The 20617-nt window shown below is 39.3% G+C and overlaps 1 protein-coding gene across 4 annotated transcripts in view; it reads left to right on the top strand.

Annotated features, from left to right (window-relative positions):
• Tox3 (TOX high mobility group box family member 3) overlaps positions 1–20617 on the top strand; it is a 115456-nt gene that overhangs the window by 14671 nt on the left and 80168 nt on the right. The gene's annotated exons all lie outside the window — the stretch shown is intronic.

A 20617-nucleotide genomic window follows, 5' to 3' on the forward strand; every position in this document is an offset into this window, starting at 1 on the left:
AAACCCAACACAAGCCATATGTTAACCTAGGTTTCCCTGAAAGTCTTCCTCAAATTCTGCCTAATTCTCTCAGTGCTACCTTAATTTTAGATGCAAACACTCAACCTTGATTTTGATAACTTGGCCTCTCCACTTTGTTAGAGCTGTAAGTCTTCATGTCTTCCTTTTTCCTTTTAATGATTTCTTTCTCTGTTGTCTTTGGTGCTTCTACTATAGCTTAGGCCTTTGTAGCCAAAGGTTTCTTTCTACCTCTCTGTAGTCTCAATTTTTCTCACACCCAGTTCAATCTGCTTCTCTTTGGTTTGACTGCACAAGATAGTCTAAGCTATCATTCTCCTTCCAAAAAACACTGCCAAATGGTCTGACTTTGTTTTTAGCAATGCTTTCTCACACCTGCAACCATCAATTTTGCTGTAACTACCTACCATTAGGATTAAAATTCTTTCACATTATTTCACCTTGCAATTTACATCCTTTTGCACATGGCCACCCTGCGTAGCTTGCAATGAATTGAAATTGAAAAAAATATAACCCGTGTGTAACTATTAATTTTCTTAAAAAGTTTATATATTACTTCTGGCTATCTAGCGAGCGATAGCTACCAGGAACTCTGGGCAACATTTGCTATGTCTCTGACTTGACATTGATGACTCTTCATGTTCCCCCCAAATCAAACTCCTTAGAGGACAGCTAGCTGCTGAGCTTTCTTAAATATTAAAGTTTTTCTCAGGAGCATGGTTGTTGGGTCTTTCAGTGTTGTGGATGAGTATTACAAACTAGGATTGCCAGCTGTGTGTGTGTGTGTGTGTGTGTGTGTGTGTGTGTTTGTGTGTGGCTCTGGCATTTAAACTCAGGTCCTTGTGATTGCTATACAAGTGTTCTACTGCTGAGCCATGCCTCCACCCCTATGGTTTCCCTTTGTTTGGATGCCAATACTAGGGTTTGAACTCAGGACCTTATGCCCTAGCTTTTTTGCTCAAAGTTGGCAATCCACCACTAAGTCACACTTTTACTTCTGGCTTTTTACCAGTTAATTAGAGGTAAAAGTCTCATGGACTTTCCTAGCCAGTCTTTGAACCTTGACCTCAGATCTCAGCCTCTTGAGTAGCCAAGATTATAAGCAAGGATTACAGGATTACAAGTGAGCCCCAGTGCCTGTTTATTGGTTATTTTTGAGATAAGAAGTCATTTCCTATTCAGGTGCCTGGACTGGGAACTGCCAATTTTAAGCTGAGATGACAGACATGAGCTACTATATCCAGCTGTCCTTGGTTGATATGGGTGTCTCATCAGCTTTTCACCAGGCTGGCCTGGAATGATCCTTTCAGTCTCAATTTCCTACCCAGTTTTTCTTTGCTGCTATGCCCAACTATGGGTTGTGAACATTTCTGTCCTGGGTAGCCTCAAATGGTGATTTTCCTGTTCTCAGCCTCCCCAGTAGGTATGATTACAGGCATGAACCACTGGCACCAGGCAGTTGCTTGCCTTTATATTTTTGTACTTTGCTTAGACATATTGTTTTTGAAACTGTTGATTTGAGGTAGCTGTTTTCCTCCTGTCTCCAACCTCAGTTGCTCATAAAAAATAACTTGTCTTCTACATAAATATTTTTTCAACTATCTTCCCCAATCCTTAGGCTTAATAGGTTTCTAGTTGCCCAGTGGGTCAGAATCGTGTGCTAAGCTGTTCCCCTTGTATGGCCCCTCTCTGCCCTTGCTTCCTAGAAACTGCTATAGTTATAATAATACGACCTTGATTGTCTGAGCTTCTGTTTATAGTTGAGATAGTTTGGAAATGGCAGAAGTTCAAGCAGGACCAACATGGATGGACCAACATTTCCCTTTCTCTCCGTTTCTAAAGTGTGTGTGCTTATTGAGAGTTGGATCTTGTGGAAGTTTGAGGCAAAAACCAATTTAATTTAAAGAAATCTATTTGTGCTAATGAGGAAAGAAGACTGATAGAGTATAGTAGATGTGAGGGATCTAGAACATTCCTACAAGGAAGAGAGACAAAAATCAGAGGCTATGTATTTTTTTTAAAGGAGGTCAATTCAACCATAACCAATACAGTAGAAGACAGATAACACCCTATTGCTTAATTATAGTAGCTGGCCACAACTGTATTGTTAACACAGCCTATACATTAGAATTCAGCTTTCTGAGAGTTGCTGTTTTCTATTGATGCAATTGACACAATTTTTGTCTTTCTGTTTCTTGACCTTGAAGTTGGTGATGAAAAATCTATTGTAAGAAATAATATGTTTCTGAGTGCTGTAGTCCTACAATCCTAGCTGCTCAGGTGGCTGAGATCTGAGGATTGTGGTTAAAAGTGAGACCATTATCTCAATTGCTCAAGTGCTACAGCATCAGTCTTGAGTGAAAAACCTAAAAGACATGGCCTGAAGAAGTTCATCTAGATAACCTGATTTAATGCACAGCTTCTGCCATACTGAGAGAACTAGATGTTCACAGCATTTTGTTGTGCACCCCACCACAGTTGGCTTCTCTGGGGTTCTTTGTGGTTTTGAATTGCACACTGATTGAGGCTCCCTTTGCATTGAGAGGAATCAAGGGTAATAGGTTTGTGAACATCCTTCTTTATTCTGCTGAGAATGTAGCCCACTACATCTCAAAGTACTGTGCCCCTTTTTATGATGATTTGCTAGAGAATCCTCTTAAGAAGGACTTGGACAGGAAGATCTGAAAAAGATCCACTTAGTTTTATCTTGTGGGTATTATTAATCTTGTCATTTTCATTTCTTCGTTTGCATTGGCTGCCAAGAAGCTAGAGTTAAACACAAAACTCATTTTGTAGCTCTGTGAGAGTGCAGGACACTGCATAGCTATGTGCGGTCTTCTAGATGTTATTTATTTACTTTAAAAAATTTACTTTATATTTTCCTTAATTCTCTCTCTTAAGAATTACCTCTCTCTTTTAAAAATCAAATATGCTTTTAAAACTGACCCTGGTTTTGTGTGTGTGTGTGTGTGTGTGTGTGTGTGTGTGTGTGTGTGTGTGTGTGTGCGTGGGTGCCAGTTTGGGGGCTTGAAGTAAGGGCTTGGGCACTCTATTACTTGAGCCACAGCACCATTTCTGGGAGGTAAGAGTCTCAGTAACTTTCTTGTCCAGGCTGGCTTTGAATTGCGATCCTCAGATCTCAGCTTCCTGAGTAGCTAGGATTACAGGCATGAGCCACCAGCACCTGGCTAATCCAGACTCTTATGGAGAAGAAAAAAGCCGGTTATGAATAAATACTTAAGGCTCTTAGGAGTGCCATGGATATGTTTATATTACGTTAAGGATACTTCTGTCTTTCTAAAATAAATTTCTATAATAAAATGCAGAAGTCTACTATGTCAATATTGTAAAACTAAAAAGCAAACTCTTGTCTTTTGGTCTTTTGGCCTTTTATATAAGATTGGGGCAGTTCTCAATTGGCAGCACTTGCCAGAATTAAGAAAAATATTTTTCTCAGCATCATGACCAAAATAGGGAAATTGAGTCTTTTTTATGTTTTTAATTTTATTTATTTTGTCAATATTAAGGTTTGAAATCAGGCCCTGGGTGCTGTCCCTTAGGTTTTTTTTTTTTTTGTGTGTGTGTGCTTAATGCTAGTGTTCTACTACTTGAGCGATAGCCCTTCCTTCTTTCTTTCTTTCTTTCCTTCCTTCCTTCCCTTCTTTCTTTTTCTTCGTGTGTGTGGTGTGAGTGCATGTGGGGCTTGAATTCAGGGCTTGGGTAGTACCCCTGAATTTTTCTTTTCTTTGTTTTGATCAAGGGTGGTGCTCTACCACTGAGCTACAGCTCCACTTCCAGCTTTTTATTGGTAGTTGGTTGGCGATAAAAGTCTCATGGACTTTCCTACCCAGGCTGGCTTTGAACCATGATCTTCAGATCCCAACTTCCTGAGTAGTATAGTCATGACCCACTGACTCTCAGCCATTTCTGTTTTTCTGTTGGTTAACTGAAAATAAGAGTCTTATGGGCTTTCGTACCCGGGCTGGCTTCCAACTTTGATCTTTACATCTCAGCTTCTTGAATATCTAGGATTATAGGTGTAAGCCATTGAAGTCTTGCCCTAGAGTCTCTAATGTTTGAACTCACTTGTCAGGCAATATTAATTCTTGAAAGTAGACATTATGATGTAATCAGCATCTGTCTGAATATGTACTAAGAAGATCCTGGCATTGGTGGTCTGTTATTGTTAGATGCTAACCAATCTATACAGGTATCTCATGATCCAGGAGTTGGCTCTCTCGAAGCCAAGAAGAGTTCCTAATTCACCCAGGACATTGTTCCTCTGCTGCCTTCTTGGCTTTTAGATACCTGTTTGGTGCCTGGTACTCGGTGCCATATGATCCTTGCTCAAATGAAGTGAAACAGTTAACCTCATGTACTGCCAGCCACCCTCTCAGATTACTTCCAAGTGACTCATGGCAATGCAAATGTACTTGACTATTGTCTTGAGGTTGCTGTTTTGTTTAATCAGTTTTTTGAACCCTGGAAAACTTGACTTTAGTAACTTTGGAAAGCAGCCTAACTCCTTCCTCTTGAGATTGTTATTGGTTTTGCTTATCTAAGGTTAGACCCGAATAGTCTGATAGGTTTCAATGGTTCCCAATATGGAGCACTTGGCCAGGAGACAAGGAGTGACGCTGGCTCAGGAACAAGGCTGTTCCTGCCGTGCTGGAAGCAGGGTCCTGCCACTTCTTCACCCTGTGCTCTGTGATCTCCAGCACATTCCTGAGCCTGTCAACATCATGTGGAGAGCAGAACAGATCAAGCCTTGCCTCATCATTCTTGTTTCTTAGAGGTCTGTAGAAACATCGGCCCCAGAACTGGAGGTGTGACTCAGGTGGTAGAGTGCCAGCTTTGAGTGAAAGACTAAGTGAAAGCGCAAGGCTTTGAGTTCAAATTCCAGTACACACACACACACACACACACTTTGTGAATAAAAAGCCAAAGAAGATTAAAAAAAAATCTGCTCCATGGAATTATTGCACTTAAGAAGTGAGCTACTTCTACAGGGTAATAATAGTATTTACAACATGAGCTGGTAAACAGTGACTTTAACTCTCCATTGATATCAGCCATTCTCCTTGTTATTATTTGAAGACATTACCATCCTAAACTCAGGTCAGTGGAGAACCATCTTGTCTCAGAATAGCTCAATGCTGTACTAGAACTGCTGGGAGAACAGTTAGAGATGGACTGTGTGATTTCTGCCTAATATTTTAACTTTAGCAGGGTTTTTCAACCTTGTCATTATTGATACCGTTCTTTCTTGTGCATTGCAGTGTTCTGTGCATTGTAGGCTGTTCACACCCCTGGGTTCTCCCCACTAGATGCCAGTTACATACCTACCTTTCAGACAACCACACGTGTCTCCAGGCATTGCCAAATGTCCCCTGGTTGAGAAGTGCTGAGCAAGAGGGATATTGTGGAAAACTTTCAGATTTTGTCATTTGGAAAGTGCTAACTGGGATGAGTTACTCCTCTGGCACAAAGGACATTTATTTAAATATAGGGCAGTTATTTCTCTAGGGCCTAAAGAGGTAAAAGGAGGCTCCATTACTGTGTGTTCCTCAGAAGAGCTAAGAAGGCCAGGGCTCATTCTGAGGACATGGTCACTTGCTAAAGGAGTTTCTTGAACCAGATAAGAGAATCCACACCTGTCTATACCTACCAAAATGTTTTTCCTTACTTGTTTAGAAATCTTTCCATTAACAAGCACAACTCTTGGTTTTTCAAAGTTGTATCATTTGCAGTAGCACAAGAAGAGAAAGTCTGTGTTCATTAGAGGAAATAATTGTCTATTGACTAGGCATTGGCTCAATTAAGGCCCATCTCTGTCTCTGAGTGCTTGAACTAAGTCACAAAGCTATTTAGCATGAGTTGTTAAAGCACTGCTAATGTTGGGGTCTGTGTAGCGATTGTATTAGAATAATAAATAGGTTCTAGATATCCTGGATTTTGATTTCTTGTCTCATTTTGTCTAACACAGTGGATGTGTATTCAAGCTGATGATTTCCTTGGTTTGAAGAGTTTACAAGTGGCTTTTTTTTTTTTTTGTCTTGAGCCACATGAATACCCCCTTCCCCCTTAAAGGTCAGAAGTTTTTGATTGACTGATTCATGCATTCATTCACTCATTCATTCTTCAAATATTCATAGAGAGGGTATGTGTTTAGTTTGGAGTATACTGAAATGAAAGAAACTTATATTTGTAAGTTACTTACAGTGTGCTGAAATTTCCATTTGGCTTCTTTCAAATGTGACCTCAAAGGGCCAGTGACTATATCTACTTTGTTGTCTTTTGTGTCCTGAGTTACACTGGACCCTGCCTGCAAGCAGGAGAATTTCAATACATAACCAGTTGCAAGAATTTACACTGACATTTAAGGTTCTTTTCTTAAAGGTTTCATAAGCTGATTACACATATTTTTTGGAACAATGGGGTAGAGGCCTTCAGCAAGCCTGCAGTAATGCGTGTCAAAGAACAAATTCCAAGAACATGTATTGTAGTAGTCCAGTGTTTCCCAAGGGTTAATGGGCCAGCCTACCTGGTAGATGGTTCCCAAGCAGTTGTCACCATGACCCTACCCTCTCTACTATGCCTGGAATTCCCAGAGGAAGGGGGAGTGCTGAAGACAACAATGTCCCCTCTCTCTGGCTCTGATCAGGGTTTTATTGTCAGGAAATCCCTCTTTTCAGGGACTTCATTGTCTGCATCCTCTAACCAGCCCTAGGCCCCACACCCCCATCCCCTGCCAGCCAGTGATTTCAAGGCTTTATGGAAATGAAAAGTTGCTCTTCTTCACAAAAAGAAAAAAAAAAGACTGGGGGAGATAAAGTGATTAACACTTATTTTGTTCAGGAATCCATCTGAGCTACCATCCTTGAACACCCATTTGGCTTGTTGGAAGGGTAATCTCTTTCAGAAACATTGGACAGAATTGACCAATTCATTATGTATGTAAGTCTGCTTAAGAATGTTTAATTCAGTGCTCCCTCATCTCCTGGTTCCTAATCTCCTGCCCTGGCTATTTCGCTCTCTTTGAGTTTCTGCAGCTCATTTCTCCCCCTGATTATTGAAGCTTTCCCTGGACATTCCAGGGTTGGAGGAATCTTGATGAATAGATTTATGGGAGAGATAAATACCCTCCTCTTTTAGTTGCTTGTTGGTGACCAGATTGTTCTGAGGTAATTAAACTTGGGCAACTAGGAAGAACTACACATTTAGGAGAAAAGTAAGAGAGAATTGTTAAGGCACTTGGAGAATGTCTTAGAAGTGGTGGGAAATTCTTTACAAAAATGAAAAGAGAAGGAGGGAAGGGGTGACATTGTCCAAAAAGAAATGTACTCATTGCTTGATTTATGTAACTGTCACCCCTCTGTACATCACCTTTATAATTAAAAAATAAAAGCCAAAAAAAGAAAAAAAATGTAGCTCCTTTGGATAACATGGGCAGTTTACAAACAGCTACTTACAAAATATTTAAATTAAAACGTGTGTGTTTAGTTCATCATAGGCATAGCAATATATATGCCAACATCTACATCCTCTGGTAGGAGTGGGGTTATTGCCATTACCGTTTTGTGTGTGTGTGTGTGTGTGTGTGTGTGTGTGTGTGTATACACATACTCCATAGAGTTCCTATGGACTTGTAACTGGTACAGATGTAGAGAGGTCTTGCTTGTCATGTTGTAGGGTTTTTTGTTCTCCCTCCCTCCCTCCCTCCCTCCCTCCCTCCCTTCCTTTCTTTTTCTTTTCTTTTTTTGAGACAGTCTTACTGTATAGGCTAGATTGGTTGTGAACTCTTCATCTTCCTTCCTCAGCCTCCTGAATGCTGGGATTACTGGTGTGTGGCTTAACTAAGCTTTGTCTTTTAAGAAGAGATAAAGTAGCCAGGTGCTGGTGGTTTACTGCTGTAATCTTAGCCACTCAGGAATCTGAGGATCACGATTCAAAACCAGCCTGAGAGGAAGGTCCATGAGATTCTTCTCAGCAATTAAAGACTAAAAAGCCAGAGTAGTGCAGTGACTCTGGTGATAGCACACATCCTTGAACAGAAAATTTCAGGAATAGTGTCTAAGCCCTGAGTTCAAGCTCCAGGTCCAGTACGAGAGAGGAGGGGGGAGAAATGAAAGAGGGGGAGAGGCAGAATGGAGAGAGGGAGAGAAAGGGAGAGAGGAAGAAAGAGAGGAGAGGGAGGAGAGAGAGAGGGAGGGAGGGAAGGAGATAAAAAGAGTCCTACTGAGATTTCTGTTTTGGAAGGAGAGGGAGTGAGGGTTAGTATGAAGGGTGGGCTGGGGAGGGGCTGTGGCCAAGTCCTGGTGCCCTCAGGGGGAAAGGCCTGGAAGTGTTCATTTGCTTTATGTCTTGTTCAGTGAATGCCAACATCTCCTCAATTCTCATTAGGAGACTTTGTCATCTCACACACGTACCCTCCGTGATTGGAAATCATTTGCATTTACTGCTTCATACATGTAAATCATAGTAATTTTAGGAAGAAAGAATCACAAACATCTAAAAAATTCATTTGAATGCATTTCTCAAATTCCATTTTAATATATCCATTTCTTTCAGGCGGTTTAATGTCTTCTCAGAATTATTTTTTAAAACTGAAAGAGACCACTTTTAGGTCCTATTGGATTCAGTGCGTTATTAAATTCCTCATCTTCTGAGGTTTATTTTTCTGATGCCATAGTTCAAGATAATGTTTTTTTTAATACTCCATGCAGAATTCCAGAGATTCATAATAGCTTATGACATCTTAATGTCCACAGTGACATTCCACCCGTCATATCCCACTGTGATAAACAGCTCTATATTCTATAAAAGGCGACAGCCACTAAGTAAATGTAGGAAAATGCAAACAGTCCTTCAGTCTTGTGAATAATGTTACAGATCCTGAATGTTAATTTTGAAGAAAACACATGCTTAAATTTAAAGTTTATGCCTTCAATTCATAGTCCGTTTATTTCTTCCAGGAAAAAAAATTATCAGGCAGCTATACTTTAAATGAATTTAATGAACTGCAAAGACTGACATTTTCACTATAAAAGTCACACTTCATTTAATGAGTAGTTAAATATTGATGCTATATTAAAATACAGGCAGAATAAAAATGGCACAATGGATTTCAAAATAGGATTTCAGGGTTCTTTAATGTTGAAAATTTCATGAACTGAAAGAAAAAGTATCATTCATCAGAATGTTTCATAAACACAAATATCCCAGTGAAATAGAGTGTGAGCCTGGCATGCATAAATCCCAATAGATAAACTGAGGTAAGCCTTTCTTTCCAGTGTTTGATTTGAGGACTCAGTGGTGTTAAATGTGAGTTCTGTCTTCACTGAAGTCACAGAAAGAGAGAGAGGCTCTACTTCCTTACAGCTGATTGACTCAGTAAGAATTTAATGTCTATTTTCGGTAAGTGGGCTTGGTCCTGTTACTCTTCCCCTCAGACCTCTTCAGTGGCCCAGTGCTTTATCCAGAGAGAAAACTGAATTCTCCAGCATGCACCATGCAGAGTGAACCCAGCAGTCTCCGTCATTTCCTAGTCCTGGGCCAGGCCTCTCACTTCATATGCATCTTTTTAGCATGTGGACACATCTTGTACACTCTTATGGTGATCATTTGTTGACTGTACATAGACTATTTCAATGAAGTATTCAGGGCCTTTTGTTTATTTCTCCCTGCCCTCTAACCCCAATTGGTTTATTTATTTGTGCTGATATTTGGACTTGAATTCAGGGCCTTTCACTCTTGCTTAAGACTGTCATTTTGTCACTTGAGCCACACCTCTACTTACTGATTTTTGTTGGTTAATGGGAGATAGAGTATCTCAGATTTGTCTGCCTGGGCTGGCTTCAAATGGAGATCCTCAGATCTTAGCCTCCTGAGGATTACAAGTTTGAACCAACAACCATGGCCCTGACTCCATCTTTTAAAAAGATTTTCATAACTTTCTCCTTTATTTTCTGTTCATTTCTCAGATGTCTCACTGTGTAGAATTTCTCCCTGACTCTTTTCAACCATTTTCCCTGCTTTTCTCCAAGCACTTATCTTATCATCAGCAAACTTTTATAGTCAATGCTGGTTTTTTTTTTTTCTTTGTTGCTGTTGTTATTGTTGTCTGTCTTTCCTCTCAAGAGATTTTGTCTTTCTTGGTTCTTGCTTTATTTCCAGGTTTAAGACAGGAGATCTTCTGGAATTTATGAAGTGCATGAAGGAAGGAATATGTATTTAAAGGCAAATGTGGGAATACTCCTTGTGATGGTTGGAAACAGGGACCAGGCTGTCAGGAGAGACCCCTGGGTAGTAGATTTGGAGCCATGTGTGCAGTCTTGGTAACCCGCTTGTTCCAGGCTGGGATTTTCCCTGGTTTTACCACAGAAGACTATGTCCTGGAAAACCAGAATGGCTGGTCACCCCAGTTCCAGGGAACCTACCTCTTGCCATGAAGCACATTCAGGAGAACAGGGCGGGGGGGCACAGGTGTAAGGTGATGTGTGATTATGGCCATGACATCTGCCTGCATGTGAGATGGCTCACATGCTTTCTTGTCCAGCAAGTGAATATGGTCCCCTGAAGGAGGTTGTTGGAGCTCTACTTTGACCAATAGTAGCCCTAGGGAATTGGAGACCTATGTTATTTGAACTCCTCAATCCTCAAGGGGAAATTGGTAGGTGTGATTTTCTGTGTGTGTGTGTGTGTGTGTGTGTGTGTGTGTGTGTGTGATATTTTTTAGATGTTAGCAGAAATCAGAAACTGTAAGGATTGCTATGGCCTCTGGGCTACTGTGGGCGGCCATTTGGCTACTTCTCCTAATCCAGTGGGGGCAAGGCCTATACAGTTCAGTTGTAAATACTAAATGAAGAATGTATTACATACCTTTATTGTTTGGAGAAAAAAGTATCATTAGTCATCAGAAGTAAAGCCTTGGGGTATTTATGGACTATTCAATGTAGTATTCTAAGTACTTTATATGTATTAATAAGCTTAATCTTTAACAGCTATAGAATAAATACCGCACATGTACAAGAGGATGAGGAAAAGTGCCAGGTTTATATCTAATCGACCTGCTCTTGCAAGAATGGATCCATTTCTTTGAGAATGAATCCAGTCTCCAGAGAACTAACTAGTTAATATCTCATAAGAAAGACATTAGTTCATTCATGAGACGGAAGCTCCCATAACCTAACCACTGCTTAAGGCCCTACCTCTGCAAATCTTTACATTGAAAGCTTCATTCAACATGAGTCTTGGTGGAAATAAATCATCTCCAGACCATTTTATATAAAATGAAGCTTTCCTTGTTTTCCACTTGCATATTGAAGACCAAACATGTGACAGAGAGAATGGGCCTGGGATGAGCTGATTTAGGACTAAAGGAAGCTAGGTGTTGCTGGGCCTCTGTCATTGGTAGGCTGTGGCTTGCTATTTAGCTATAAGGGTAGGGTTTTAAACCATATTGAATTACACAGAAAGCCTTTCCTTTTCATTACTCTTTCAGCTTCTTCCATCAGTGAGAAGATCTCAGTTTGGTGCCAATATGTCTTTAACACCTAACACTTGCTAATCTCTCTTTTTAACAGAGAGATTGGGGAGCCCACGGGAGAGAGAAGGGGGAGAACATTCAGACTCAGTTACAGACCCTTCTATCCAATAGCATTAGATGATTTTGCTTTTATTGTATTTCTTTGGATAGCTCTTTTCTATTTAGGGCAGGGAATACTGGTTTTCCACTTAGGAAAGAAACTTTCCTTTTGTGAATAGAAATGCACATTTGTTTTTATTCACATGGCTGAATTAAAAAGATAGTGGTTTTTTTTTTTTTTTTTTTTTGCCAGTCCTGGGCCTTGGACTCAGGGCCTTAGCACTGTCCCTGGCTTCTTTTTGCTCAAGGCTAGCACTCTGCCACTTGAGCCACAGCGCCACTCTTGGCCGTTTTCTGTATATGTGGTGCTGGGGAATCGAACCCAGGGCTTCATGTATACGAGGCAAGCGCTCTTGCCACTAGGCCATATCCCCAGCCCCAAGATAGTGTTTTTTGATACTTTATAATTCTAACATTCTAAATGCTTTGAAAAATGAAGCTAAAAAAGTAAGTATGGTCATATATTTGTAGCCAAACTCATGTTGAAACCATTTTTTTAACCTTTCTTTGTATGAATGTTCTGACATTTTGTTTCAGAAATATCCACTAGAGGTATTATGTTATGGATAGAATACCCTAGGTATCGCTTTTCTAACCCTTAATAAAACTCAAAAGCATAATATACCAGGCTCCAAGGTTTGGGATAAAAAAGAGTGTAGACCTGTTTTAAATGACTAAATACATGCAGGTAGTATACAAACAACTGAAATTGGCAGCTGATTGGATGGCAGAGCTATTATTTGAGAAGAGTATATTAACGTGATCAGAACAACTATAACATCTGATAGGGTTTCTCAGCTTTGGTCCCTGTAAACTGCTGGTAATGGCTGTGTCTCTATTTAAGAGCCAAAGCACTGGAGTTTATGTAAGATAAAGTACTAATTTTGCTGCTAATTCTGGTCTCCTAAAAATTCTTGAGAAAAATGATTATATAATAAATGGTAATATTTCACTGGCAAACTGGAGACATTCAATTAAGAGTTAGTTTTTAGAAATGTAGTTAGAGATACTATTATACTATTTCAGGGTTTTTTAAAAAAACTTATACTAGTAATTAACGTTCTTTGTTTTACTTACATTTGGATTTTATTTACCAGCAGGGTATAAAAGTGGGCCTATCTAGCATGCAGTGTCTTCATGCATAGTCTAGTTTCTTTGTTTTTGGTCTTTGGTACCTGCTTTTGCTTGGTTTTTCACTTAAGGCTGATATTCTACCACTTGAGACACAGCTTCATTTCCTTTTTTTTTTTTTTTCTGTTTAATTGGAGATAAGAGTCTTCAACTTTTCTTCCTGGGCTGGCTTTGAACCTTGATTCTCAGATGTCAGCCTTCTAAATAGCTAGCTAGGATTACAAGTGTGAGCCACATTTTATTTTGAGACCATTTAACTACTTCTTCTTAGGAAGAAGTAATGGCTGTCTTCTCCATGTGAAAAATGGCTGGTGGCCCAACTACCATGTTCCTCTCATCCTTTGCTTGGCTAGAACTAACTTCCTTCTCCTAACCCCATCCAGCAGAGGGAAGGAAGAGACAAATGGTAGGGAAGATTACATACAAACAGATGCAGTGATGGTGTGAATGGGATCCAGCCTAGCTCAGGCACATTGGTAAAGCCTTCACTACCAGATAACCAACTATACCCAATAAGACAACCTCAGAGCTGGTGTGGCTTGCCTTATGCATCTTGGTGGGTCAGTTGGCAGTGTCTTCTATTAGTTTGTTTGATGAATGAACTAGCCCATATATTTCCAGTTTAGAAAAGATGAAAGTAGCTGGAAATAAATAGGGATAGATTTGAGTATAACAGTCATGAACTAATGCAGGCTTTAAACAGACTTTAAACAATTTTGTGACTTCCAAAATATTTGTAGATAACAGAAGATAGTTCAGCCAGTCCATCTGCACAGGATGTTTAGTGGTAGGGAAGGTTGGTTTTTTTATGCCTTGAATGATACTGGTTGCTTTGATCTCGTTGGTAATGTTGTCCCATAATTCATCCTCACTATGAGGTTAGATTTCTCCATTCCTGACATGGTGCCCTTCTTGTGCCTTCTCCTAGCTTTTACATCTGGGCTCATTAGTCACTGTCCTCTCTGTTATTCTCAAGTGTAAATTGTGGTAGGAAAAAATAGAAATGATTTGCCCAACACAGAACTCTCGTGATCATTGAAGTCAGATTTAAATCAGAAATGTACCTTACCACAGAAGAGAATGTTTGGAACAGCAGCTCATTGATCACTGTACTTGTGATCCATGAGAAATCTATCAGGCAAAGTAGTTCTTTATATTTATATTATTCAAATCAACATTCAGCCCCGAGTTAAAAAATACTGTGAGGTATTTTTTCATCTCTGTTTCTTTTGTTTTATCAAAGAAACTGTAGACATTGTAGAAATATGTTGCTGGCAGTTCTAGTAAACATTAGAATTATGTATGAGAATACTGATATTGAAACTGTATTAGTACTGATACCATAAGCAGCAATATAGAGATGTTTTATTAAATACTAATTTCATATGTTATTTAACAAGTAGCTGGCTTTGAACACATTAATCTCTCTTTTTAATTCAAGGTTGATGGTCTGGGTTTTACATATTGTATCTCTGAATAGGCCATTCAATAACTATGCAAAATATCTATTTCTCCCGTGGGTATTTGTGCTTTGATATATTCTGATCCTTATTAAATTTAAACAGGATCAAATTTATACAGCTCTGGCAGAGATTTATTAAAATACACTGAATGGACAGCTTGTGGGCCGCAGTGTACTGTAATAACATATGCCTTTTACTAGAGACTAGTAATTATTGAGAATCAAATAAGTCTGTAGGAGGTTAAGTATATATGGAAAAGATATCAATTGCAGTTCTTCAAAACTAGCCTGAAATATTTGAAGATATGTACTGTGCAGAATAATGAATCTCATCTTTTTTAACTCCAAATATTTAGCAATATTTGCAAATGCAAGGTGTTAGGGATGTTTTAAATTCCAGAAAAGGTGATGGTCCAGCATTTTCCTAAGTGTTACATGCGGTTAGCATACTCCATCTGTAGAGGCACCTGTTTCTCGACTTTGCCCTACTTTTTAATTAAAGTGGAAAGCACATTTCGTTTATTTATTATTTCTGTTTGTGAAAAAAATACTTTTTTTTGAGGAGGAGAAACTCATGTCTGTTTGGTTGGGGTTTTGGAAAAGGACTATGTATTCACGTAATGGAAATATTTCTGATCTTCTTAAGCTAGTTTAAAATTTTAGAAATAGTGTTTTCTTCTTAAATTAGTGCTTTTGTTTTTCTTACTGTGGTCCTGGGTTGTTTAATTTGATCAGATCAGAAGTCTGTTTGCTATGCTAGATTACTTGGTGGGATGATAGCACAAAGATCAGTTAGGAGTTTCAGTACTGAGCTTTGAGTAAGAGACCTAATCTGTTCTTTGGAGCTCTCGTGTCTCTAATAGTTTATCCTTCATAAATTATGTAATTCTGTTACAGTAGTCATTATCTGTACTTTTCTTTTCCTCTATTTATAGACACCCTTGGGGTAGGCTGGTACTATCAAGGAGAAGAAAGGAGAAGACAGCTGTAGGGGTGACAAAGAGAATATTTGGCCACAACAAATCATCCTACCCCAGCAATACATTTTTCTTCTAAAAATGATATATTTGCTTAATTTTTTCAGAGCCACAGAGAAGGGTGGGCCATGTTCTTTTCTCGGTTAAAAATATGAATATGAATGTCAGGTGAGTTGGTTGAGGGGTCTGGGAAAACAATAGTATTTGAGAGGTGGTATCTGAAGGAAATGAGTTAAGACACCCATCTTCCCCGCCCCACACCCCGGAAATTCCCCAGATTGTCCCTAAATTAGGATAAGTGACAGTCACGGCAGGGATTAGGAGACTGTTTTCTGCTCTGTATTATGGTGTCTAACTGAAGTTTTGTTCTTATTATACCTTAGTGTGTGTGTGTGTGTGTGTGTGTGTGTGTGTGTAGTTTTATATGAGAATCACTGTTGAATCACAGTTCATAGATTTTTATGGGGTCATGGACACGGACAATATTTGGGTGTCATGATGTTTCTAGTACGCACTCTGCACAAGTACTTCTTTGGTATCCTGGTACATCAGAGGTTTTTTTTTTTTTTTTGTGTGTGTGTGTGTGTGTGTGTGTGTGTGTTTGAGAGGAGGTGAGATACATTGAGATTCCATGCTAACTTTGCAGTTTGATGATAAGTTGTGGTAAATATGTAGAGTTAGGAACAACCTCTTGGTAAATATTGAATATTTCCAACAGCAGTTTCCGTGTTTCTCTTTGCAGTCAGTCCCACCCTGTTCTGCTTTCTATCTGCATGATGTATACAAAGTGCACTTATCATAAATCAAGTTAAACTAATTACCGTATAGATGTGTAGATATGTCTCTAATGGTAAATCTTTATGGTTAGCATTTGTTTTGGTTTTGAATATTTGATTACATTTGGTTGACTATTATCAGTAGAGGAATTGTCAGAAATTTGAGAATGAGCCCAAAATTTATATTTGTTACAGTGGGAATGTTGTTTACATGTCTCAAATGATTTGTTACTTAGGAAGGATGTGTATTTGGCTCTCTTTTTCCTTGTTACAGATTAAAAAAAAATACATGTCAGTGATGAATCCAATCCTCTCCCCTTACAATTAAAATTTCTCATCTTTATGCCTATATATGTGTGTGAAGAAAACATCTTTCAATTTGTATTTCAGTCCTAGATGAATCTTTTGGAACATGTAGACCCAGTTCCCACAATTTGAAAATTGATAAACATTAAATATTATTTTCAATTTAAATGTCTTCATGTTAGTCTCTTGATATCCATTATATCCATTCTAGTGTTGGCTATCTGTGAAACCTGAAAATTAATTTTATATTTACAGTCATCTATAACACTATATACCCTCAATGTCCCATCAGTTTTGAAATCTATGGCAAATTCTTTGAAGTTCTTTTCTTTTTAATTGAAGTTTTGAATGTGTGTTTGCATGACATGTGTATGTAGGTGTGTATATGTGCTGTATCTTACATGGTCTCTATCACATGAATTTTTAAATAGAAAAGAAAACAGAGAAACCCAAAGTTTCACTCTAAGTGATTCTGTCATTGGTATCTAGTCATTGGTTCCAAAAGAGTCACTGTACCTATAGTTAAAATAATAATAATAATTTATAAAGACTTTAAATGTTGCTTAATGCCAATAGAAACAATAGGGAAAATAGATGTTTCTGTATTCACTATAGGTATTCTCCCTACCCCCCAAAAAAAAACAAAAAACAAAGGGTGTCAAAGACATAAAGAAAAAAACCTTCATTAGCTTATGCTGTTGTTCTGCTTCATATTCATTTTTTCTCTCTTTTCTCTTTCTCTCCCTTCCATCACTTGAGCCATGCCTCCACTTCATATTTAGAGAGTAACATACTCACTTGGTTTCACAACTGCAAAGCTTCAGTGTCCGCAGCTACAAGGCAGTCTCTGTGTGTGAGAACACTATCTGCACCTGGTGTTACACTTGATCACTGAATAATTGGGTGAGAATGGTTATTTTTACACTGAAGTACAACATTAGTCAGAGCTTAAGAAACAACTTCCCCAAGTGGATATAGTGAACATTTGTGTTCAGCACAGTAGAATTAGCAAATGGACAGCTAATGAAGATAGAATTATTGCAATCAGCTGTCCAAATGCAGAAAACAAATCATGGAATGATTTATCCCGCAGCTAAAAAAAGTCTAAAAAATTCATGAAGATAAAAATTTTAAACAAAACAAAACTCATAGAATTTGTACATCATGAAGCAGAGTGAGGAAACTAGGTATCTTTAGCCAAACAGAATAATTCAGAACCAAGGACAAGGGCACAGGCATGCCTCTCCTCACTTAGAAAAATTTAATGAACATTCGCAGTGATTCTTTTATGTTATTTTTGGCCTCATTGGCTGATTCAGAAATTTCCTATTAAATAGCAAATAAATTATGTAATAAGACAATAGACTGCAGCTCTCCTCCCATGAAACGTATCTTCTTTTGGGTTCATTATTAAAGCGAGCTTTCTCTTCCTGTGTGATTTAATTCCTGTTCCAACTCAGTTTCTGTCTTCTATACAGCTTCTGCTTCTTAGATGCTCAAACTACTAGTGTCCTTTCAATACATGTACTCTTCATGCACTCCATAACTTTCTATTTCTGTCCCTATTAAATATGCTAGAACTATTATCTCAGCTTTCATACTATAATGAGAAAACAATACAGGTACCCATTCCTCTCATTAATCAATAATTTCTCCAATGCTTCAGGTGCCGTATAACTAAATGGGTTGGTGATTAAGTGCCAGTTGGTGTCTTGCTATACAGAGTGCAGTGTGTAGCATTGGGTTCTGCCCATGGTTGAAATATATACCCAAAATTCAGGGGAAGAGGTGCCGTATTGAACTAGGATGGTGTCTGTGTGGCCCTAGTAATTTGGAATTGGCTAAACTTATATATTGCCTTATGGCCCTAATCTTGATTCCACATTTGCCATTTATTTTTAGCTCTGTGCCTTTGCATAGACTATGTGGTGTTTTCTCAGAATTGAGGAGATAGTTGCATGAAGCTCAAGTCCATTGGAAGGTGTAACATATGAAGAGCACCTAGAAAAATAAATGTAAATTCCCTGCCTTTTTCCACAGTGGTCGATAGTTTTTATTAAACAAAACCTAAGAGAAGCTGGGCAGTAGTAAATCATGTCCGTAATCCAGCTACTCAGGAGGCTGAGATTGGAGGATCACAATTAAAGCCACTGCAGGCAGGAAAATCCGTGAGACCGTTATCTCCAGTTAACCAGCAAAAACCTGGAAGTGGAGCTGTGACTAAAGGGGTACAGTGCAGCCTTGAGTGAAAAAGCTAAAGGGCAGTGCCCAAGCACTGAATTGAAGTCGCAGTACTGGTGCGCGAGCGCGCGCGCGCGCACACACACACACTCTCTCTCTCTCTCTCTCTCTCTCTCTCTCTCTCTCTCTAAAACTAAGAATAAATTTTCTGTGCAGACATTTAGAGTTTTAACTTTTCCAAGACAAGGTTCTTGGGGAAAACATACCTACTTTCAGTGCACCTCCAGCCTCTTGGTCAGCGGGAAATGTTGGAAAACTTGCAGGTGAATGGTCACTATAGATTTCTGGATCTCCCTCTCGTGGAATAAGGACAGCCATAGAGCACACAAATAATAAATATACAGCTTTGGGAATTTTCATAATCACTTAGGTGTGGTGGTTAATCAAATAAGTTCATGGCTAGCTGCATCCCCTTTTCATTTTTTTTAGATTTTATAATTTGGGGGGGAGGGGGGCGGCAGGCAGTGCTGGGGCTTGAACTCAGTGTCTGAGCACTCCCTCTCAGCAGTTTTGCTCAAGTCTGGTGCTCCACCACTTGAGCCACAGCTCCACTTTCAGCTTTTCTTGGTTCATTGAACCACTGGACTTTCTTGCCTGGGCTGGCTTTGAACTAAGATCCTCAGATCTCAACCTTCTGCCTAGTTTGGATACAGGCTTGAGCCACTCATAGCTGGCAGCCCTTCTTTTAAAAGGTTTACATTTTGCATTGGCCATTCCGCCCTAACTCTAAGTCCCCTCTCTGTTTACCCAGTCATGTTTTCACATTTAGAGCTTGATCACAAAAGTCCAGAAAACTTGAAGCCATTCATAATTTGGGAAGCAAATTTAACACTGAGCCTATGTATGACATAGCTTCCATTAGGAACTTTCCATATTTATCTCACTTTGACTAGAAGAAACTTCAGGTTTCAATGTAATTTTCAACTCCCTTCTCATCTAAGTCTCCATAAATTTCAACTTCGTGCCACTTACACTCTTGCAACCATTCCAAAGTTCTTGAATATTTGGGCCTAGATCTAGGCCCACATTGCACAGCCAAAGGGGAAATGGATTTATGATGAATATAACTATGCTTCTTCAATAGTCATAACCTGAAGTGTGTCTAGCACACTTGTTGCTTGGAAGGTGGTGCTATGGGTAGCCATGGCTTGAGGGAAGACTGCCAGCCTGTTCTCTTTCCTATAACATGTGTCCTTAATATAGTTCTCTGAGCAAGATTGTGATTTACTCAGCCTTTTTGTGTTGGACACCCAGCCTCTTCTTCCTTAATCCCTCCAGGGAGAAGCTGCTGCCTTGTCTGTTTGCATCATGGCCCTCTTTCCTTTTGATCCGTTTTTGTGCACACAATGTGATGTGATGTTTAGCTGTATATTTTAGTGTTGGGAGAAGAAAATTAGTGAAGAATGTGGCTGATTATTTTGCTTACCCTGTTCTCCAGCTTTCTTTTATACTCCACACTCTCATCTCAACATTCTCTGACATCCACTTTACTTAAGGCACCTTAACTTGCTTGCTTGCTTTCCCCTAAACATGCCAGGCACAGTTCTAACTCCAGCCTTCTCCTCTTATTCTTTCTTCTGCTTGGAATGCTTTTTTTCCACTTCTTTCTAAGGAAATCTCCTTATCATGGACTCAGCTCAAAAAGTCACCTCCTGGGCTGGGAATGTGGCTTAGTGCTAGAGTACTTGCCTAGCATGCACGAAGCCCTGGATTTGTTTCCTCAGCACCACATAGACAGAAAAAGCTGGAAGTGGTGCTGTGGCTCATGTGGTAGAGTGCTAGCTTTGAGCACAAGAAGCTCAGGGACAGTGTTCAGGCCCTGAGTTCAAGCCCCAGGACTGGCAAAAGGCATCTCCTCTGAGAAGTTTTTCCTGTTTGCTCCCTCAAAAGTGTCCTACAGACAGGAGCTGGTGGCTCATGACTTTAATCCTAGCTGCTCGTGCAGCTGAGATTCGGACGACGGTGGTTCAAAGTTAACCCAGATAGAAATGTCAATGAGCCTCCATTTTCAATTAATGAACAAAAAGCTGTGCTGCAGGACTTAGTGGTAAAGCACCTG

This window comes from Perognathus longimembris, chromosome 10 (genome assembly GCF_023159225.1).
Source record: "Perognathus longimembris pacificus isolate PPM17 chromosome 10, ASM2315922v1, whole genome shotgun sequence".
NCBI lineage: Eukaryota > Metazoa > Chordata > Mammalia > Rodentia > Heteromyidae > Perognathus > Perognathus longimembris.